At 35.0% G+C, this 22,961-nt stretch overlaps 1 protein-coding gene and 1 pseudogene across 3 annotated transcripts in view; one reads left to right on the top strand and one right to left on the bottom strand.

Moving 5' to 3' along the window:
* Nucleotides 1–22,961, bottom strand: part of Agbl4 (ATP/GTP binding protein like 4) — a 1,132,428-nt gene that overhangs the window by 1,032,220 nt on the left and 77,247 nt on the right. The window lies entirely within an intron of this gene.
* LOC110292352 lies at nucleotides 6,339–7,018 on the top strand (annotated as a pseudogene).

The following is a 22,961-nucleotide window of genomic DNA, read 5'->3' as shown; positions in this document are numbered from 1 at the left end:
CCCTCTCCCTCTCCCTCACCCTCTCCCTCTCCCTCACCCTACTCATATCCTTACTCCCCCCCCCATGTCCCTAAGAATCCAATCATCTATGTCCGGGAAAGTTATATTACAAAAAAGTATAGTTGGTCTTCAGAAGCTTTCTTTGATGCCTGTCAAAGGCCAGGATAAAATCAAAGCTAAAATCTCATAACCACACGGGACTCAGGCTTTTCTCAACAGGACTTTCTGGTTAGCACTCCCTGGCTGCAAAGCATTGTAATCTCAAACTGTGACTCAGAATAAACCTTAGCTTCCTTTTGCCATGTATTTTCTCATATTGGAACAAGACAGTAACTAATACAGTAGGCTTATAAAAGAATGTCTCCTTCTACAATGTTGAGGACACAGGTAGAAAGCTACAGAAATAGTCCTTCTCCAGATACCAATTTCCTGGCACCTCGATCTCAAACTTCCTACAGTCTTGAACTATGAGAAATAAAATTTTGTTTATTAAAAACCACCTAGTTTATGGCATTATGGTGACCCAACAGACTAAGACAAAACTGGTACCAATAGTAGACTGCTAATATTCACAAATACCTCAAAATTCCAATAAGGATTTGAAACTGAATAATGGATAAAGGCTTGAAGAGTTTGGAGGTGTGTGCTAGCTACATTGCTGTGAATAAATTGTAAAGGTTAATTCTGGGGAAAGCACAGAGGAGAATAGAGATAAAGCCTCAGCCTTCTTCCTAAGTATTCATGACAAGAACAGAGGTATAAGTATTGGAAGGGCCATTCTAATGAGGTCTCAACTAGAAATGAGGAACATGTTATTGAAAACCACATTAAAAGAAATCCTTGTGTGAATTTTCTGTATGTACTAGTGTTCCATTAAAACGTAGACTTGAAACGAATCCAATAGGGTTTTTGGATAAGAACATTTCTGTGGTACATTGTAGCCACCCTTGATTACTCAGTAAAATACAAGAGAGACGTAATTTGGAGATTATTTTTTCCATCAGAAAACAAGAACAACATAAATTTAGAGAATCATTCAGTCTGTCCATATTGCAACTTATTTCAAAGTACTTTGGTCAGAGTAATTGTAGGCAGCACAAAGCACTCTTGAATGGAATAAATATCCACCAAGAAGAGGTTCCACTGAACTGTTTCTCTATCCACAAGCAAAAACAAAAGGGCAGAGGGCAGGCTTGGTGGTGATGGTTGTTACAGTAACTCAAATGGACTAAGTAAATATGATTTCAATGAGTGCTGAATCTCAGTAACAAACAGAAACAGTACTACAGCAATAAACAATGTAAATAGCCCAGACACAAGTAATTCTTAATGAATATGATGTAGAAGTTTATTACGGTTTGCTTTTAACCTCTCAACTTCTTGGTTACAGTGGGCCATTAGCCACTATGCCAAAGTGTTGTAACATAAAAATAAACTAATTCAGCCTTAAAAAGAACAGAATGTTAATTCTTTGTTTTAGTGACTGGATAGATCAGGATGTTCATAGATTCATCAAAAGAAGACAAAGGAGGGTCCACTCTACAGAGTTTACTAACCTTGGGGTAAAATGGATTCATGGTGCTTTCCAAACAATCTACTTCATAAGTTTGCACATTTTATGAAAATAGAATAATGTAAAACCAGTTGATATGTATTATTGTATCTTCTCAATACCTCTCTATATACTACTTATTGTACATGTTGATGGGTGTGGTAACTTCTGTTTTACTCATGGGAATTTAGACTTTAATCAATGAAAACTAGCTGAAGAATCTTGTGTCCTGGGGAGACAGCATAGCCTTGAAAACACTTACCATATAAGAAGAACCTAAATGTGATCTTAAGAAAACATGTTTTAAAAAGATGTGGTGAGCCATTCTTGTAACACAGGGACAAGAAGAAGATTCTGTGCCGAAGCACTGAGGAAATGGCTTGAAGAAAAGTGTGTACAGCACCTGTGACAAGGCTTTTATCTGGCCTACACACGTGCGTATGCACATATACACACACATACACACACGTGCACACACACACATGCACAATAAAAGAATAGAGAAAGAGGTATTTGCACACACAAACATACATAAAAACATATGCAAACACACACATGCATACACACAGAAAAAGATCTCAATTACCTGTCAAAGAAAACAACTTACTATTCCTAAATGCCATGGAAAGGCATGTTCAGTTCACCAGAAAAAAAAAAAAAAAAAAAAACAAACTGGCCCTAATATGAAAAGACCAGCTCTGTATTTCTAATATCATAGTATGCAGATGATATAGACATGAGTATGATCCAAGTTAGTAAACTACTGAAGATTGCTAGGATCTGAAATCTTTTAATATGTTATGGCAATTTACCTCCATCTTACTTCATTGTTATAGATTCTGAAGCTCACATTAGTATCTGAGAAAACCATGCAGTGATAATATATGGGTTTTTTCCCTGTTTGCATTCAGAAATATAAATTCTTGAGCAAAATTAACAGGGAAAAATCTGAACCTCATAGGTGGTAAGGGAATTGAAGAGACCAATCAGTATAAATATGAAGTTATGTGCTACCAAAAAAATAGTATGAGTGAGCATTTTATTTTTATCACAAAAAGCTTGAACTACTTAAGGAAAGATACTAAAGTTAACTTCTTAATAGTATCCAATGGCACTCTTAGAAGAATAAAAATGATGCTCAGACAACACAGTACTATGGAAATGTAGTTTCCAAACTATTTAGTAGAACTGTTAAAATAGCACCATGAACCAACAGGTATGTAAGCCTAGTACATAGGACGATTTACTATATATTCTCCAACATCTGGGGTGTGTATTTTCCCTAAAAATGCTACTCCTAACATTTCTAAGAGACAAAAATCTAAACCCCCGGTTTCACCAACATGACTGTCTCAACATGAGCTAAACAAGGACAACTGACATGCCAAAATGAGAGGGGGAGAGTCCACAAATACTCAGCCTAATACTAAAAACTACAGGTGCCTGAGAAATGCTAAGGGTGGAAAAAACCAGTCTTTCCCTGGGAAGAACACACCAATTGGCTATCTAACTCCAAATGATCAGCCTGGAAAACATTCATACAGCAACATCATACAGACTTAGCAAGTTAAACTTATGTATTTATAGAAAGATAAATATATACATGTATATAACAGGCAATGAAAAAAGAGACTGAATTTGAAAGAGCAAGGACAGATTGTGGCAGAGTTTGGAGGAAGGAAGGGTAATGGAAAATTGATGCAATTATATCATAATTTCAAAAATAAAAGAATAATAAAAGAGAAAATAAAATATCATTTTAACTAAATAGTTTATTAACAAAAGTCAATAATATTCTGCTATACAGCCCGTCTATATCCAACAAAGTTGAGTTGTTGACTTAAACTCTGTTAAGAAGTTAGATGTTATATTAAGTATCTGTCTGTGTTAATCAGCTTCTCTGTCTTGAGACAATGTAACTGGACAAGTAACTTAAACGATTCAAGATTTACATTGGCTCAGTACTTCAGAAGTTTCAGTTCATCATACCTAGATGACAAAAGACAGCAGCTCGCCTCATGGTGGCCAGAAAGCCAAAAAAGGATACTTGGACTCTAATGCTGTTCCCATTTTTTTCCTTTTAATCCACCTGCTTCCTCCCACCAGACAAGGGAATGGTACCATCCACATTAAGGCAGATCTCCCTGCCCTTGGTTAATCATCATTTTGAAATGTATCTTAAACCTTTTTTTCCTGTAAGTGTCAAAGAGTGGTTCCTCTTCTTGGTTTTGTTTTCTACTTTGTAAAGTATATTTAAGATATATTTTATATGACAAAAGCAAATTGTAAAACTTTACATATAAAAGATATTAAAATGTGTGTATCTGTTTGCTTATGCATATAACTACTAAGGAGACATGAGAAAACTGTCATTTTATACCCTAGAACATGAGAATTGGCTTTCTTCTGGCTAGGAAAGAGATGGGAGGACTCTTTTTATTGAGTATCCAAGCCTAAGTTCTTTTTCTACTTTAAGCCATGTTAAGTATATCAAGTTTGTTAAAAGTAGAGATAACTAATTGTATTTACATGAATTAATAAAACTTTGAATTAAGAAATTTGCTTTTTATTATGGATTTTAGACTGAACATCACTTAGTAACTTAGAAATTTAGACTAAATTAATTTCAAATTTTCAAATGGTTTGTGGTTTTGATGCAACTAGTTTATGTCCTTCATCTACCTACTGTTCTAAGTCTGTATATTCACTTACATTACAAATAAATGACACCCTGTGGTAATCACCTATATTATTGAAATATTATTCATAATAGCCAGGATCCCTAGATTGATGAATCAATAAAGAAAATGTTGTATATTTACACAGTGGAATAACTTAGATCTGCAAAAAATAAATCTTGTCATTCTAGCAACATGGATGAAAACATACATCATTCTGTTGGGTCAACTAAGCTAAACCCAGAAATATAAAATAAAAACAACAAAGTTTCCACAAATGAGAAGTAACCAGAATCCAAAGTACATTGTCTTTCCCTGTTCCAGAATACATCACAGGAGTAAATACCACAGTGCTAACAAAAACATGTATGCTTAAAATAATTGGGTTTGTTATGAGTAAATGTTGTATACACGATAAATGATAAATGGGGTTTTTGCATATATGAATTCAGGCTCAATTAGAATTTTTTAATTAAGAAAAACAGAAACTATGGACTCAGACAATGAGGAAATATATATACTGTGTTGCTGAAAAAGCAATTTACCTATAGATTAGGGCTAGAATTGTCACTCCTAATATACTCATAACTACAGCTGCAAATCTCTAACCCTTTAAATATAGTAGTACCTTCATAAAGAAACCAAAAGAAATCTCCATAGGAGTTCATTTGAACATGGAAACTTACAGTTTGTATGCTCTGGGCTGTTACGAAAGAGAGCCACAGGGAGTTGTATGCATAGACACATATAGTTGCATGCTCATAGGAAGATTTGGTGCTTTATGAAACACTCAAATAAATATGTATGTATAAAATATGTGTATAGATGGATAGGATAGATAGATAGATAGATAGATAGATAGATAGATAGATAGATAGATAGATAGATAGATAGATAGATAGTGTGTGTGTGTGTGTGTGAGAGAGAGAGAGAGAGTGTGTGTGTGTGCCCGCGTGCATCAAAATAGATTCAGACATAGTCTTCTGCATTCTTCCTACCTGAAGAACACTGACATGAAGACACAGGTTCACTCAGGTTTTTGGTTTTTTGCTTGTTGTTAGATAATCTATGAATATGAATGTTAAGGCAAGATACAACCTGATCATTTTCAGATTGTTAACCACTATTGCCCAGCACAGTATTATTTAAATAACCTATTACAAACCATCTTTCCTGCCTCTCTGGGTTTCCTAGGTAAAGGTTTATTTTCTAGTCTTTTTTCTTTTCTTTCTTTTTTTTTTTTTTAAGATTTATTTATTTAATGTAAGTACACTGTAGCTGTCTTCAGACGCACCAGAAGAGGGCATCAGATCTCATTACGGGTGGTTGTGAGCCACCATGTGGTTGCTGGGATTTGAACTTCGGACCTTTGGAAAAGCAGTCGGGTGCTCTTATCCACTGAGCCATCTCACCAGCCCCTCTAGTCTTTTTCTTAATAATTAAGTTTATTAATTATACAAATATTTACTCCAGAGCTACTAAGAAGCAGCATATTAAAGTACATTACAGGAAAGAGGGCTTAAGAGAAATTCTTTAACGTCTTTAACTCAAAGTCTAATGTAAGAAACCTGCATGTAAATAAATCATTGGATTACAATGAGAAAAATAGACATATGAATTTCTGAGATGAAAGATATGAGAAAGAGGCCAGAGATATAATATTTAATAGACTAAAAAGTGCATCGTCTGCAAGAAACTTAAAAAGATAGCTACAGAACTTCCAGGCTCTGAGAGAGACCCAAAATTCTCGAATGCCCCAGGTCTAAGTGAATTCTAATTTCTATTTTTAAAAATTGTGATGTTGGAAAAGCAACTTCTTACCAATGCAATAATCTTTGAAGATCTAAAATAAATCCTGGTCCTTTCCCACTTCAAAAACACTCACAGAAATCTGTCTGCCTCGGCTTCTGGAGTTCTGCGATTAAAGGCATGAGCCACCACATCTGGATTTCTGTGACTTTAAGGGTAGTACTGTCTGCAGTAAGTTTCAGGCCAGCCAGACCCACACAATGTCTCCAAAAACAGACACTATGAGGTTGGGTGGGGTAGAGAGTAGGGGGCGGTAGTCGGGGTGGTGGGAGAAAGAGGAGGCGGTGAATCACTTATAAATGGCGCCCAAGCAGGACCCGAAGCCTAAATTCCAGGAGGGCGAGCGAGTGCTGTGCTTTCATGGGCCTCTTCTTTATGAAGCAAAGTGTGTAAGGGTTGCCATAAAGGACAAACAAGTGAAATACTTCATCCATTACAGTGGTTGGAATAAAAATTGGGATGAATGGGTGCCAGAAAGCAGAGTACTCAAGTACATGGACACCAATTTGCAGAAACAGCGAGAACTTCAAAAAGCCAATCAGGAACAATATGCCGAGGGCAAGATGAGATAGATGGGCTGCTCCAGGGAAGAAGACATTCGGTCTGCAACAGAAAAATGTTGAAGTGAAAACAAAAAAGAACAAGCAGAAAACACCTGGAAATGGAGATGGTGGCAGTGCCAGTGAGACACCTCAGCCTCCTAGGAAGAAGAGAGCCCAGGTAGATCCTACCGTTGAAAATGAAACATTCATGAACAGAGTTGAAGTTAAAGTGAAGATTCCTGAAGAGCTGAAACCCTGGCTTGTGGATGACTGGGACTTGATCACCACACAAAAGCAGCTTTTTTATCTTCCTGCCAAGAAGAATGTGGATTCCATTTTGGAGGAGTATGCAAATTATAATGTCTCCAGGAAATACCGATAATAAGGAGTATGCTGTTCATGAGGTTGTGGCAGGGATGAAGGAGTATTCAGTGTAATGTTGGGCTCTCTCTCTCTCTCTCTCTCTCTCTCTCTCTCTCTCTCTCTCTCTCTCTCTCTCGGGCTTGGATCTCTGTAAGCAGTTTGGTTCTTAGTCCTTCTCTCGTACAAATGATGGACTTTGAAGACCAATAGTGTATAACAGAGTTGATGTTTGTTTTCTGTTTGATTTTAAACAGAGAAAATAAAAGGAGTAACTGCTCCTTTTTTCTTTTTTTTCATTTCAAAGTTTATACCAGTGTATAAGTGATGGACAACAGAGAGACATGCTATAGAGTGTTTGCCTAGTTGACAAATCTGCTTTTGAATGCTGGTGGTCTGTTCCTTTGACACTACACACTTTTATAATATGTGTTAATGCTCTATGACAAATGCTCTGATTCCTAGTGCCAAAGGTCCACTTCAGTGTATATATCTGAACACTCATCCATCTAGGCTCTTTTTTTTTTTTAAATGGTGCTTAAAGAGCCCATCCTTTGCAAGTCATCCATGTCATTCCTTAGGCATCTTATCTTTGCTCAATTGTTAAAGAATGGTGGCTTGTTTTCATGGGTTTTGTATTTGTGTTTAATGCACATTTTAACATGATAGATGCAATGCATCATGTAGCTGCAGTTTTACGGAAAAGTCAATCTTGTAGGAGTTGTTTTTCAGATCGTCAATAATTTTTTTCTTTAAATTTCAAAAAGAAAAAAAAAGATAATAAATTGACGAATGCAAAGTCTTGTTAAAACAGAGAGATAAGAAGCACATGACTAACAAGTGGCCATGACTACTATTAGGGAGAGGCAATATTAAGTTGAAACTGGAAAAGCATAGAAAAGCTCAGCTGAGGGTACCTGAGAAGGATTGCAGGAAGGTAAGGAAGAAGCTCATGGACTTTTATTTTACTTACTAAAATTTTAAAATTATTAAGACACATATATGTGAAAATTATAAAATTAAACAAAAATGTAAAATTTAAAAATTTTTGTGATGCAATACCAAATACTTAGATGGAACTCAAAAGAAACTTTTGCCTAAAATACTGTCTCTTGTTATAAGTTGAAAAACTATGTCATATGCCTCTGCCTAGGCATAGACAAACAGCACATGACAAAACATTCTACCTCAAATACTTCTATTTTTAATCTATGTCACCTGGCAGTACTTCTTGTCCCCAGGCAAAAGGACATCTCTCTCCTCGGCAGTTCTACCCTCCAATATAAAGACTTTTCCCTCACTAATTTATATATTCATTTATCTTTATTTAATCAACAAGTATTGGTTTACTTTCCATTAAGTATCAGGAATTCCTAAAGATAGCAGGAAAGTTACACCCATGATACCTCAGCAATACAATTGGCTAAGGGAGACCTGACTAATGATTATACAAATAGACATGCCAATGCAAATGGGGAAACCCTCATGGGATTCCCCCATTTCTCAACAAAGAACTACAGGCAAATACTGAATGCTGAGAAAGGTAGTATCCTGCCTCCCCAGGAATGGTCTCTCTAACTGGATATGCAAACCAGTGGTCAGCCCTGAAAGCATACATATATAAGCAATACTAAATGGATCCAGAACGTTGTGTCTATATGCATATGTAACAACAATACTCAAAGAAAAGGAAGCCATGAAGTTGAGGAAGAGTAAAAAACGCAATATGGGAGCAGTTGGAAGGAGCAACAGAAAGGGAGGAGATGATTTAATAGCATTTTAAGTAGAAATGTATTAATGAAAAATGGCAAATAGTCTACCTACTTAAATCAAGACTACTCTTCCTCGCCTTCCTTTGGTTCCTTGCCTCACTAATCTCAGAAGCAGAGACCTGAAATCGATGGACTTACCAGAAAAGATCTCTTCGTCCTCACAACTTTCTAAGTTCTACATCATGATCCACCAGGCCTCCATTTCATATTGCAAGTTAGAAGGCCATATGAAGTTATATCTCTAAAAGTGTGGGGTTTTATAGAATTCAGCAACAGTAAAAGAGTTCTAAACACAGGACAACCTAAAATAAAATTGCATTCAAATATGTAATGAGCCAAGTGCTCTGCCCTATGTATGGTGTATCACACAACTTCATCACAGCCTTGGTGCTGAACGCACAGCTCGCATACTTGGCATTGCCCATGCTGTTACATGCAATGCCCATAAACCCTGCACAAGACACATCAGTTCAGAGTCTCAATTGTTGTTTAGTATGCATTCCTTTACATACATAATGGTCTGTTCTTATGAAAACATAAGGATTTAAGTGCGGCAAACCAAGACTTAATATTCCCCTGCCTTTATTTCTCAGCCTAAATTAAATTAGTAGAGCTTTGGTGTGTCTTGTGTTACAAAGTTTGATTTTTAAATCTGAGTTCCTGACTTGAATTTCATAAAATCATTCAATGAATTTTTGAAACAAGAGCACTATTTTATGACTGGTTGAAATCCTCAAGTTGAACTGTCCTCTTGGGTTTAGATGTTGTTCCTTCATGGAATCTATATCTGAATCTGCGATAGACAATTTTTGGTGCCTCATCCTACCAGTTGCAATAGTGTTTCTTCTCTTAGCCTTGGCACTCTAGTTATACTCTCTCTTGCACTTGGCAGGGTAGTCACATTTGTCACAGGTTGACTTCTGAAGGTAGGAGGCCTTAGAGCCACAGCAGCAACACAGTAGGTGCATCTTGGTGTGATGCTTTCTTTCCAAAGGATGATGTTACCTTCATCATCCTGCTTCTACTAGTGAGGCCCAAGAGCCATTCAGTGAATTTTGACTTAAGATTAAGAAAGGATTTCTAATAATTTCTGCACATACACAGTTCTACCATTTTGTGTTACCTATTTGTGCAAAGAAACATTATCAGCATTGGTAATTATAAAATTAAAATGTTTATCAACTTTGATTTTTAAGATGATCTATGTCAAGCTCTATCAATATTACAGAGAACCTGAGATTGGTCTCCAGCACCCAGGTCAGATGCCTCGAATTGCCTGAAATGTCAGCTTCAGAGGACTTGATGCTCTCCTCTAGCTTCCCTGGACACCTGCACTCATGTGCACAAACCAACACAAACAGACACAGAGAGACAACTGGAAATATAAAGATAAATCTTTTACTAAAGAATGAATACCTTTGGGTAGACATGAATAATATGCGTGGTATTCTAGAGCCAAGTGCAAAGGTCTTGGGGTTATAACATGTATGGTGTATTTGACAGATGAAAGATTACGTCAGTAACTTAAACTTTCTTAGTCCCTGTAGTTCTTTGTGTTTACTTATATCTACCATCCAACTGTGAAAAGCAAAGACTGTATCAGATAAATATTTCCTTCTTCTAACTCCAGGAATACCCTCAAGATACATAGTAATGTATAAATACATGGATAAAAATGAAATCATTAAACAATGCTACTCAGGTATCCAGAATAGGGGATAATGCAAATGAGTTTTGTGAGAAAATATCAAAAAGTCTGTTTTCCTAAACAAAGGGCACATCTAATTTCTACCAAACCATGCTTACATTTCAACCTGATTAAATTTAAGAAGGCTCCAATATTGTCATAAGAGAGAGATCACAGCAGCAACAACCAAGTGATCTGACTGTATTTACAAAACACTGAAGGAAAGGAGGATGCACAGATCACTATAATTCATAGTTTTACATATGAAACATGTCAAAAGATGCAGTAATACAAAAATAGCATATCTCTACTTGTTGATCTAAAAATATAAATATATTCACATCTAGATCTTACCCAGTGAAGAAAATAAAAAATTGATTTGGATAGTGAACAGATGAAAATCAGAATTACCAGTCTATATCCTTATTTCAAAACCAATGTTTCAGACAATAAATCAGGCTTTAAAAGATGCAAATTCTAAAATTCTAAACTGGATGACTAAGAAGAATTTGGTTCAGTGAAGGAAGCACCAACAAGAAGTCCAGTTCTACAAACCAAACTACAGGAATTAGTTCGTAATTAAGAATTCTGTTAATTTCTCTTGCAAGTCTTGTTCTCTAGAATTTTGAAGGACTTTCAAAACATATAATTCTCATTTGCAATGCAGTTATTTATAGTCCCATGTTAAATATTCAGATCCAATTATAATTATTCTATTTCTAGATGATATTAAGATAGATTTAAATATGATTTAATATTCTTGGATCTACAATTCTCAGAAAAAAAAACTACAAAGAAAAAATATGCATCCCTCCAAAAGAATCTGGCACCCAAATTTTATAAAATTGTTCCCATATTTTAACCTATTTAGGTGTATGAAAGGTTAATATCTAATACCATTTACAATGCTGATCCAGCAAGAAAGAAATTAATTTGGCATTAGAGAAGTAACATCAATTTCCCGTGTAACTGAAGTAATGCATTTACTGGAAAGAGATTAATATCAATTCCATAAATCATTTATATGCTTTTCCCAGAGTTTGAGACATCTGAGTAATGTCATATATATGGGAGCTTATATCATTCTGTGCATATTCCATTCATTAATCTATGCCTGGAGCTGTAGAAGAGTCATAATAAAATATAAATTTTTGAAAAAATCAATCTTTCTGATTTTAATTTTTTTGTGACTTAGGTACAGTAAGCCTAATGTCAACAGAATTGCAATAATAATGATCCACATTATCAATGAGCATTTTCAGGAAAATAATTAAACATTTAGCCAATTAGCTTCCTGGTGGTAATGGCTATTCAGTGTCCACATGATAAGACAACTTGTAAATGTCAATGTAAATACTCCATTAAATTAAAATGTTGCCAAAGGAGAACTGTCTATGCTGCCCTGTCATTATACTGTTGAATTTCATTATCATATTACCTGAGTTACAGAGAAGCAGAACAACATGGATAAGGCTGTGTGCAGACTGAAGTGTATCAAGGACTTATTAAAAAGAATTGGCATTTACAATTACAGATGTTAAAATCCCAAATCTACAGTTAGTAATCAGACACAAGAAATCCTATGGCATAGATTCAGTATTTAGGCTCCCAAATGACTGAATTAATGATACTCACATTTTAGTAATATACTGATTAAAATGTTTGTTTTATCTAGAAGCATCATCCTCAGAGAGAGACCCATATTAGTGTTCAACCAAAAATATCTGATCATTCAATATCCCCCTTAAGTTCATACCACCATAAAATTAATCACCATAGCATCTTAATGACAACATAATGATCCCCAACAACATTTCCAAATTTCTTCACGTTTGTTAAGACAGAGTTTCTCTGTGTACTTTGAACTGTCCTGGAACTCTTTGTGGTTCAAGTTTGGCCTGGAATGCAGAGAGATCTGCCTACCTCAGAGCGAGTGTAATTGCTTGCTTGCTTCCTTCCTTCCCTCCCTCCTTCCCTCCTTCCCTCCCTCCCTTCCTCCCTCTCTCCCTCCCTCCCTCCTTCCTTCCTTCCTTCCTTCCTTCCTTCCTTCCTTCCTTCCTTCCTTCCTTCCTTCCTTTCTTTCCATCCAAACATTGCCCCCAGTGCCCACTTCACTGTGTCCTTCGCCCAACCTCACACCCCTTCGTCTCTGAGAGGGTGGGGGCCTCCTTGGGTATTCTCTGCCCTGGCATATCTAGTCTCTGCAGGATTAGCTAGTTCTTCTCCCACTGAGGCCAGACAAATCAGCCCTGCTGGGGAAACGACTCCATAATCAGGCAACAGCTTTAAGGACAGTCCCTGCTCCCATTGTTAGGGCCCAGGAAATACTAGATATTGGGGGGAAAATGGTAATTACTAGGAAATCTTCTATTCTAAGTCATCCATGGCTAACAGTATCGAGGAAGATGTATAAAGATATGGGAAAAAGAGGCCAGGCCTTTGGGTCAAGAAGTCTAAGGTTAAACCCTGGTTCTAATATTTACTAACAAGACTTAAGCATTAACACTAAGATTCCTTACTCATTGTAGTAAAACAGGTACCTATTTCATGGAATTATTAGGAGAATTTGAGATAAGATTTATCCTACAGTTTTCTTACATAGTACCTGGCATATATGTTCATTATTGTTATCCTTAGTCCACTTTCAATACATAAAAATTTCAATTTCTGTACTTTAAAATAAACCTAGATAGATAAAATGTCTTGCCCAATGCAATACAAGTTGAAATTATTTTGACCCTTCCTTGAAGTTAAATGGTACTTTAAAATAACTTCATATCATTGGCTTATTAGCATACTAATGTGCTTCTCTCTTGCCACAAAATCACAACAGTGAAAGTTCTAAGATTTGATACCCCTAATAACAATTTATACTCTTCCTTATGCTTTTTACACATAATAATAGTAGTAGGAATGAGCTTATTGCCCCATTTCTGTAGTGAAATCACTCATCCAGGGAACTTTAAACTAATGTTTCCATCTAGATAGGTCCCAAGTACACATAGATAATGAATTCTGGGTCTTCTGACTTTCATATTATTAGCAGGGAGAAAGATACAACACTGACAGGGATAATTGCCATTCCTTCAATAAATTGCCTCAGTCTTGGTGTTTTATCCTAGAAATTAATAAAGGAAATATAGTGGGAAAAAAAGAGTGAACAGGAAAAGGCCAAGGTATTTTAATGTTATCGCTGTCATTTATAGAATATCTATCATGGCTTGAGTATCTTCAATGTTTTCACACATAATTTTTACAGCATCAAACATATTTTATTATTCCCATATTTTATTTTATTATTTATTACCATGCAAAGTAATGGTAATTTTATTATTTGACTATTTTGTTTCATTTATTAATCTTTTGCTTAATAAATGTAATAATTAAAATTGGCATCAAGACAGATATTTCATTGTGAAATTTTCATATGTTTCATATCATGATACTTTGTTCCTACCCTTTCAAACTGCCCTCCTCAGTACTCCTACATATACTTCTCTGGCCCCTCCTACTAAGTAGTTCCCCTTCTATTTTTCATAACACATACACTTACACACACACACATACATGCACACACACACACATATATACTAAAACTTAATTTTTTAATACATATGTATGTATATATAATTAATTTAATTCTTGATCCTACATGTGAGAGAAAATATGTGACATTTATCTTCCTAAATCTGCCTAATTTCTCTTAACATGATAACGTCCATGTTTTATACATTTTCATTCAATTGTAATAATTCCATTATTCCTTGCATCTAAATTAAATTCCATTGTATATAGAGAGCATATTCTCTTTGTTCAGTCATCTGTTGATGGCCTACTAGGATTGTTCCATATTCTGGTTGTTGTGAATGTTGTAGCAATAAATATGGATATATGAGTAGTCTGCTGGCTCTAGATTCTTCAGAGACATAAGTGGCATGTCTAGGTTACATGACAGTGCTATTTTTAGTTTTGTTGAGACATCTCTAATGATTTGCACAGTAGCTGTGACACAGAACATTCCAAAGGGAAGAGTATAAGGATTCCTGCTTTCTACATTGTCACTAACACTTGTCATTTGTATTATTCTTTTTTATTTAATCTTTGTATTTATTAGTGCATATTAGTTATATGTAATAGATTTATTGTAAATTTTATACATGAGTATAATCAATTTTTATCAGATTTAGGCCTATTACTTTCTCTTGTCTCTCTTCCACTCATGATTCCCTTCTTTCTCAAAACTAATAAACCATCTGTGTGTGCACATGTGCACATGCATGTGCACAAACATGTGTACACCCAATGACTTATTTAGGATTGTTTATGTGAACAAATGAGAGAAGTTATAGAATCATGGGCAAGTTAACAAAGACTACACCAATGAAGAAAACACACCCAGCAACCATAATCACCAACAGTTCTCTTTATTATAGCCATTTTGACAAGACTAGAATATGATGGGCTTTCAATATAATTTTAATTTATATTTCCCTGATGGCTAAAGATATTGAACATTTTCAAATATTTATTAGACATTTGTGTTTTTCCTTTGGGAACCCTCTTTAATCCATTAACCCATTTACTGACTGGATTTGGTCTGGAAGAATTTAATTTTTGAAGCTCTTTATATGATTCCAGATATTAATCTCCTGTTAGATGCATGATTAATAAAAACTTTCTCCCATTCTCGAGGCATTTCTTCATTATACTGATTATTTCCTTTGCTGTATAAGTTATTAGTTTTATATAAACTTATTTGTCAGTTGCTGGGATTTTCTGTGATATTAGAGTCATTTTCATAATGTCTGTTCCCATGTTCTTTGCTTGACTTCACCCAGCAATTTCAGAGATTCTAATATTACACTTCTGTATCTATTCAATTTTAATTGATTCTTCTGCAGTGTAACAGAAATGAACCTAGTTTCATTTTTCAACAGGCTTATATCTAGTCTTCCCTAGCATCATTTCTTGATGATGCTAACTTCTTTCCAACATATATTTTGACACCTTTGTCAAAAATTGGTTACTATAGGAAAATGACATTGTTTCTGTATTCTCTATTTTATTCCATTGGTCTACATATCTGTTTCTATATCAATGTTATCATGTTTGTGTTATATTATTGCTTACTGTGACTTTGTAGTAAAATTTGAGGTCAGATGTTGTAAAGCTAACACCACTCTTTCTGCTTACAATTGGTTTGCTATTTCAGAGTCTTTCATGCTCCCATATGCATGCTGGGACTGGTTGTTGTTGTTGTTGTTTGTTGTTGTTGTTGTTTGGGTTTTTTCCTAATTCTATCACAAACAATGGAATTTTCTTTTTTTTCTGAATATGTAGATTCTTTTGGGAATATAGCCATTTTGAAAACAGTAACTCTGCTGTGGAAACAATGGTAAAAGACGTCTTTCAATATTCAAGAGACCTCAATATTTTCTTCAGTATTTAAAACTTTCATTATATGAGTTTTTCACTCTCTTAATTAAGTTTATTTCAAGATATTTTTAAGCTATTGTGAATGGAATATTTTCCTAATTTCTTACTTAGCTAAGGTCATTATTGCTGTATACAACAGTATGTTGAGTTTTTGTATCTTAATATTTTGCTGAAAATCTTAATCGAGTTGAGTTTTCTTGTAAGCCTATAGTACAAAATCATATCATTTGCAAACAGGGTAATTCTGCTTCTTCTATTCCTATTTGTATGCCTTTTATTTCTTCCTCTTGTTGCTCTAGCTAAGATTTTAAACACTATTTTGAATAATATTGGAAAACTGTTCCTGACTTTACAGCAAACAATTTAGTTTTTTTCTATCAGTTTGATTTATGTAATGTTTATTATATTGACTGAGTTCTTTCTGTTCATAATTTCTTTCATTAGAGCTTTTATAATGAAAGAATGTTGAACTTTGTCAAGTGTATTTTCTGCATCTGTGTGTACGCTTTTCTGTATACTTACTAATAAGCTGTACTGCATTTATTGATCTGCATAAATTGAACCATCTTTGCATCCTTTCAATGAAACCATCATGGCCATGGTGTATAATTTTCATATTATGTTCATGAATTTGTCTTGAATTAATTTTACTGAGAAATTTTGCATCCATATATCATTATGGATTGGCATTTGATTTCCTTGTATTATATACTACTCCAATTTGGGTATCAGAGAGTTTTGGCTTCATAACACAGGCAGGGTAGTGTTCCTTCTCTTTATAGAATAGTTCGAGAAGTATTTGTGTGTTATGTTAGCTTTTTTTAAACTTCATCTATCTTAGTAGTAAAATTGTCCAGCCCTGGGCTATTCTATATTGGAAGATTCTTACTGCCACTTCAATCATGTCACTTTCTATGGAGTTATTTAAATTTTATACACTCTTAATTTAAATTTTATAGAACATATGTTTCTGTGAATTTATCCTATTCTGGATTTGCTAGAATATAAGTTTTTGAAGATATCTGATTTTCTTCTGGATCTCCCTATGGTATCTCTTATAACATTCCTCCTTTAACCTCTAGATTGGTTACATTGGCTAGGAGGTTATCAATCTCATCATTTAAAAGAACCAACTCATTACTAGATTTTTTTCAATATATTGTTCATTTAGTCTCAATTTTGTCATTTAATAACATGATATATAATAGTTCTTGCCATATAAAGTTTTGGGGTTTGACTTGTTCTTGTATCTTTGAAAACTTGAATTACATAAATAACTTATTTTGTATTTCTTTGTAAATTAAGCCCTCACAGCCATAAGCTCTTTTTTCCTTGGGTGAATATGCTTTCACAATCATTTGACTCTACTTTTTTTTTAAGTCCTTCCTGATTTCTTCAATGATCATCTAGTCATTCAAATGGATATTGTTCAATCTGTACATATTTGTGTTCATGGTGTGGTTTCTCTTACTGTTAATCTTTGGTTTTATTACATATTGTATGATATTATAGAAGATATCATTTCACTTATTTTGTACCTGTTGAGACCACCTAGAATGTGTTCTACTTTAGGAAATGTTCTAGCCCTGATTTAAAAGTATTTACCTGTTCCACAGAATATTCTATAGATATCTGTTAGGTCCATTTGAACCACAGTATAGTCTAACACTGAACTTTATTCATTAGTTTAGTTTGAATTAAGTACCTAAAAATGAGAGTGGGGAATTCTATCTGGTTTTGTTTAATTATCTGCTCTGTTATACCTATTGGTATTTTTATGAAGTAAAGATCCCAAATACTTTTGTGGCAGACAAAAATGGCACAGAGATTTCTAGATATTCAAAGAGCACAGGCTCCTATGAAAGAAAATAGTTTAAAGTAAACAATCATTTCCCATAATAAAGTACAAAACTAGAGAGTAAAGTAAAATTGCATAGGTGTATTTTCAAAGCCTAACAATGTCTAATGACTTTAGCCTAAGCTGTGGAACATAAAATCAGCAGGGAATCAAATATTCTGTTTCAAATGCTATAACACTTTTACATAATTATGGTTATTTTTAAACTCTCAGACCTCTTCCCTATCAAAAAAATCTGAGCAGTCTTTTAGTCTGCACATGCAAGCTTTATTTTGAAATGTTAAATGCTGATCAGATACACAATTCACTTACCATCCTGCCATAAAATAACTAAGTGTGACCATGCTCAGTAAACTGCTAGGCTAGCAACACTTAGGAGATGCTGATGTTAACTATCACCTTTGAATCAGAGCTTCTCTTAAGGCTCAGCAAATTGTGTCAACTATTAGGACTCAGAGCCATGAGAAGCAGTGGGTACTAAGTGACTTGAAAACCCATGGTCACCATTTACAGAAAGCTCAAGAAATTACTGATGAAAATTTCCTCCACTCAACATTCAAGATTGACTCAAAAAGGATCACAGATAAGGCAAGGGAGTTCAACAAGAGAAAAATCTATTAAAAAGTTGTTTGTTGAGATCATCAAAGGGCTAAACTTGGAGTGATAGGGTGCATAGCACTTGGATGAGAGGAGGGCAACAAGAAGACAACCATATAAACCAGGAGCGTAGGCAAACCAAACAGGCTAAGAAACATGATAGCAGTCAAAAGAGTTTCTCTAGCAAACTCATAAAAATACATATTGCCATTACTGCAGATGGATTAGTATTACTGTGAAAATGCCCATCTTACCAAAAGCAACCTAAATATTCAATCCATTCCCCATCAAAATTCTAACATTCTAAAATTCTTCACGGACATTGAAAAATCTTCAATTTCATATGGAAACATATACAAAGAAAAAGGCTAATAGACAAAAAAATAAACCTGAATAATAATAATAGGACTATTAGAAGTATTACAAACCCAGATTTTATGTTGTATTACAATGCTTTAGTAGTAAAAAAAAAACCATATTATTGGCATAAAAATACATGCATTAATGTATGAAATAGAACTGAGGACACAGACATAATTCCACACATATATGGGTACCCGATATCTTTATAAATAAGAAAAAATATACACTGGATAAAAGACAGAATCTTCAACATATGATGCTGGTCAACTGGATAGCTGCATGTAGAAGAATGAAAGTAGATCCATATTTTTAACCCTATTAAAATTTCAACTCTAAATGCATCAAGGGCCTCAACATACCACAGATATGATAGAGAAGAAAGTAGGATGAAGTTTAAGCTCACTGGCACAGGACAAGACTTTCTGAGCAGGATCCCAATAGCATTGACAATAAGGCAATAAATGGGACTTCATAAAGCTAAAAAGCTCTGAACAGTGAAGGACACCATCATTCAGGCAAAACATCAGCCTACAAAATGGGGAAATAGATTTATCAATTATACATCTAATAGAGAGTTAAAATCTAGAATATATAAAGAACTAAAAAAGCTAAACACTAAAAGATAACCCAATTAAAATGTTGTACAGAACTAACCAGAGTTCTCAAAGGATGTAACAAATAAATGGCTGAGAAATACTTTTTAAATGTTCAACATTTTCAGACATAAGGACATATCAATTACTACTACTTTTGGATATCATCTTATCCATTAAGAATGGCCAAGATCAGGAAAACATTCTAGTGAAGATGTGGGGAAAGACAAGACTTATTCATTGGTAATGTGAGTGCAAACTGGTACAGCCACTATAAAAATTGATGTGGAGATTCAACAAAAATCTGAGCAATGATTTACTGCAATATCCAGCTACACAACTCTTGGACAGATACCCAAAAGTACTTTAAATCTTACTACAGAGATATTTGTATATTCCATGTACATTTCTGCTTCATTCATAATAGTCAGAAATTGAAAACATCCTAGATGTTCACTGATTGATGAACAGAAAATAAAAATATGATACATTTACACAATGAAATATTACTCAGCATTTATAAAAAATGAAATTATAAAATGTGCAGGTAAATAGAACTATAAACAATAATACTAAGTGAGGCATTCTAAAACAAAAAAACAAGTATTTCATATTTTCTTTTATATGTGGATGTAAGTTTTTAAGCTCTCCATATTCATGGTTAAATAGAGGAGAAATGGTGTTAGAAATAAATGAAGAGAAAACTAGAATAAGAGGATTAAATGTGGTCAGGGATGGAATGACATGTTAAAGAAAGGGATGTGGGGGGAAACACTAAAAGGTTTTTTGTTTGTTTTTGTTATTGTCATTTTGGGTTTTTTGATGTTTTGTTTTTTGGCCAGAGGTGGGGTGTCTTTCTGATCTTTTGTAAAAGTAACTTTTATTCTCTTGTAGTAATTGTTGTCTTGAAGGTTTACTGCCTCCATCCCCTAAACTAGGCCTAGTCCTGGAAGCTTCTAGACTCCATACAATCTAATTTAGGCCTAGAATGGTTTCAGTCCCTGAGATTTACTGCTGAATAAGTTCACCCTTCCTAGCTCTTTATCTGGTTGCTATCCTCTCCTCTCCTCACCCCCTCCCACTCCCCTTCCCCCTCCTCCTCCCCCAGCTCCTCTCCTGACACAGGAGACTGTGACACACTACAGCTTTCATGGCAAGATTTTTTTGTTGTTGTTTTGTATCTTTTCTTTTCTCTCCTCTCCTCCTCTCCTCACCTCTCTCCTCCCCTCCCCCCCCCTCTCTCTCTCTCCTCTCTCTCTCTCTCTCTCTCTCTCTCTCTCTCTCTCTCTCTCTCTCTCTCTCTCTCTCTCTCTCTCTCTCTCTCTCTCTCTCAATCTCTCTCTCCCTCTTCTGAATTGTTCTGCTTGGCCTAAAGCTAACTCTGGCAATATGCTCTAATCTTTTCGCTCCTTTTCATTCTCTGCCTCATTCTATCTTCCCTTGCATCTAGCTTGTTCTCTCTCTGCAACCTATCTCTGTACAAGTGCCCCAGTAAAACTGCCTCCTCCTTTCTCTGCACTGTGCCCTTAGCTTCACTTTCTTCTCTATTCTTGTATGATCTGAGTATATCCTATTCTGTCAAACCTTTCTCTGATCCATTACTTTGTCTGCCATTCAATTGCTATCATTTTTAAACATGGACACTTCCTTCTACAAACTAAATTTACCTTTATTGTTTGGGATTAAAGGTGTGTACTAAGGGCTGAGCCACACCACAACCAGAAACAGGGTTTTATTTTCAGTGAATAACACAATCTGACAATGTTCACAGCATGAACAAACATTGCAGCAATCTTTTATTCATTTTGATTTTCATTTCTTTTTTGCTTTCTTTTGTTTTGGAGAGAGAGACAGAGAGAGAGAGACAGGGAGAGAGGAGAGAGAGAGAGAGAGACAGACAGACAGACAGACAGACAGAGAGGAAGAGGGAGAGAGAGAGAGCATGAACTTGGATAGGTAACGTGGAGAGGATCTGACAGGAGTTGGAGGAGGGAAAGGTTTGCTCAAATTAGGTTATATGGAAATTTTTTAAAAAAATATCCAGCCGTCTTCCTTTTCCTTGATTTCCAGTCTTTGTGAAAGCCACTCCTGGGCTAAAACTAATCAAAGGTAAGCTGACATCATGGGCGCCTGGAAAATGTAATTTTTAGGCTTTAGTCCCATTTAAGTGTGTAGAATTGGACTAATTTAAAGCAGGCAAATGATAAGCATAAGATGTTCCATACCTTCAGATCTCAGGTCAACAGAATATTATAACCACCTATATTTTATATGGGTTGGTTAATTAAAAGTTGATTAAAACTTGGTGTGTCATGAACTGTACACAGTATACCTTTTGTCCAAACATCTTCACTTGCAAATGATCATAACAATGAGTCAGTGGTCTTGTTTGAGGTCTCTGGTTTCTGCTACACTATCAATACTAGATCCTCACATGGTCTTCTCTCAGAAATACTGTTGTTGTCCTGTGTCCTGGAGGTGCAGAAGCTTTGGATTGGCCTCTTCATACATTCCAGCAGTTAATTGAAGGGATGGATGTTAAGATGGACCAACTCAAAGCCCTGGTTCTGGTCCTAGGTGGTAGCTGAGTGGTCAGCCTGCCAGCACTTTTACACCTCTGCCACCAGGGTGAGCTGTCCCACTTTGCCCAGGCAAGGGGTGGGGTCAGCCCTCACATTGTGACACTCTACAGCTTTCATGGCAAGTTATTTTTGTTGTGGTTGTTTTATATTCTTTTTCTTTTATGTTTTTCTTTTTTGGAGGGGAAGGTAGTCTGCAAAGGTGGGGTGGATATAAAGGGACAGGGAGATGAGGGAGTGCATGTTTGTGATATTCACAAATAAAAAGATTTTTAAATTAATTAAAAATTAAAACTAAAGTTTATTATCAAACTGTGACTATTTTGCGGAACACGAAGAACAAAAGCAAAGGCAACATCGTAGTTTTACTAATTAATGTAATTCTTTAAAACCTTATTTGAAAGTGAACAGAAGCAATAGAAGATAGAAAAAAGCCAATTATAATAAAAATTATCATCTTTCTGGTTATCATCTTGAAAAGTTGTAATTAGACTTTAATATATATACTTAATTGCTCATGTAATACCTAAGTCCTTATTAGAAAGAGTTGGGCTACAAACAAACTCAACCAATCATAAATATATAACATACATATAATACATATGTATATATGTATGTATATATGTGCACATATATATATTGAAATAATGTGTTCCCTTCCTTCCTGTTATCTTAATACTAGTGCATAGAACTTTCTGTGAAAGTCTCCTTTAAAGAAGCCTCAGATTATCCAAAGAGAATATTTGAACATGCATATAAGTGGTGTTTCAATAAATACTATTTGTATTTATCTGTCTCCTTCCCTCACCCCCAAGATTTTAGGTTCAGGAATGATAGAATAGAAAATTCCACAATCACAATTACAATACCCTTAAAACTCCAAAAATCTTGAAGGAATTCCCATCCCTAGTTGAGAAACTATTGGCATTTGGTTGCTGCTAGAAGGAAAATCAGTTTTGTTTAATGAAGTATAAAGTACTCAATATATAAACTACATTCTAGGCTGAGCTCCATGTCCAGGCATAGTCAGAAAACACAAACTGGAATTGATAGAGGAGAGTTAAAACATTATTCAGACAGAAAAACAGACAGACAGACAGCGACATACAGAAAGATAGAGAGAGAGAGAGAGAGA

This window comes from Mus caroli, chromosome 4, assembly GCF_900094665.2.
Source record: "Mus caroli chromosome 4, CAROLI_EIJ_v1.1, whole genome shotgun sequence".
Lineage (NCBI taxonomy): Eukaryota > Metazoa > Chordata > Mammalia > Rodentia > Muridae > Mus > Mus caroli.
Note: the sequence above shows the minus strand (reverse complement) of the source record. Positions and strands in the feature narration are given on the sequence as shown.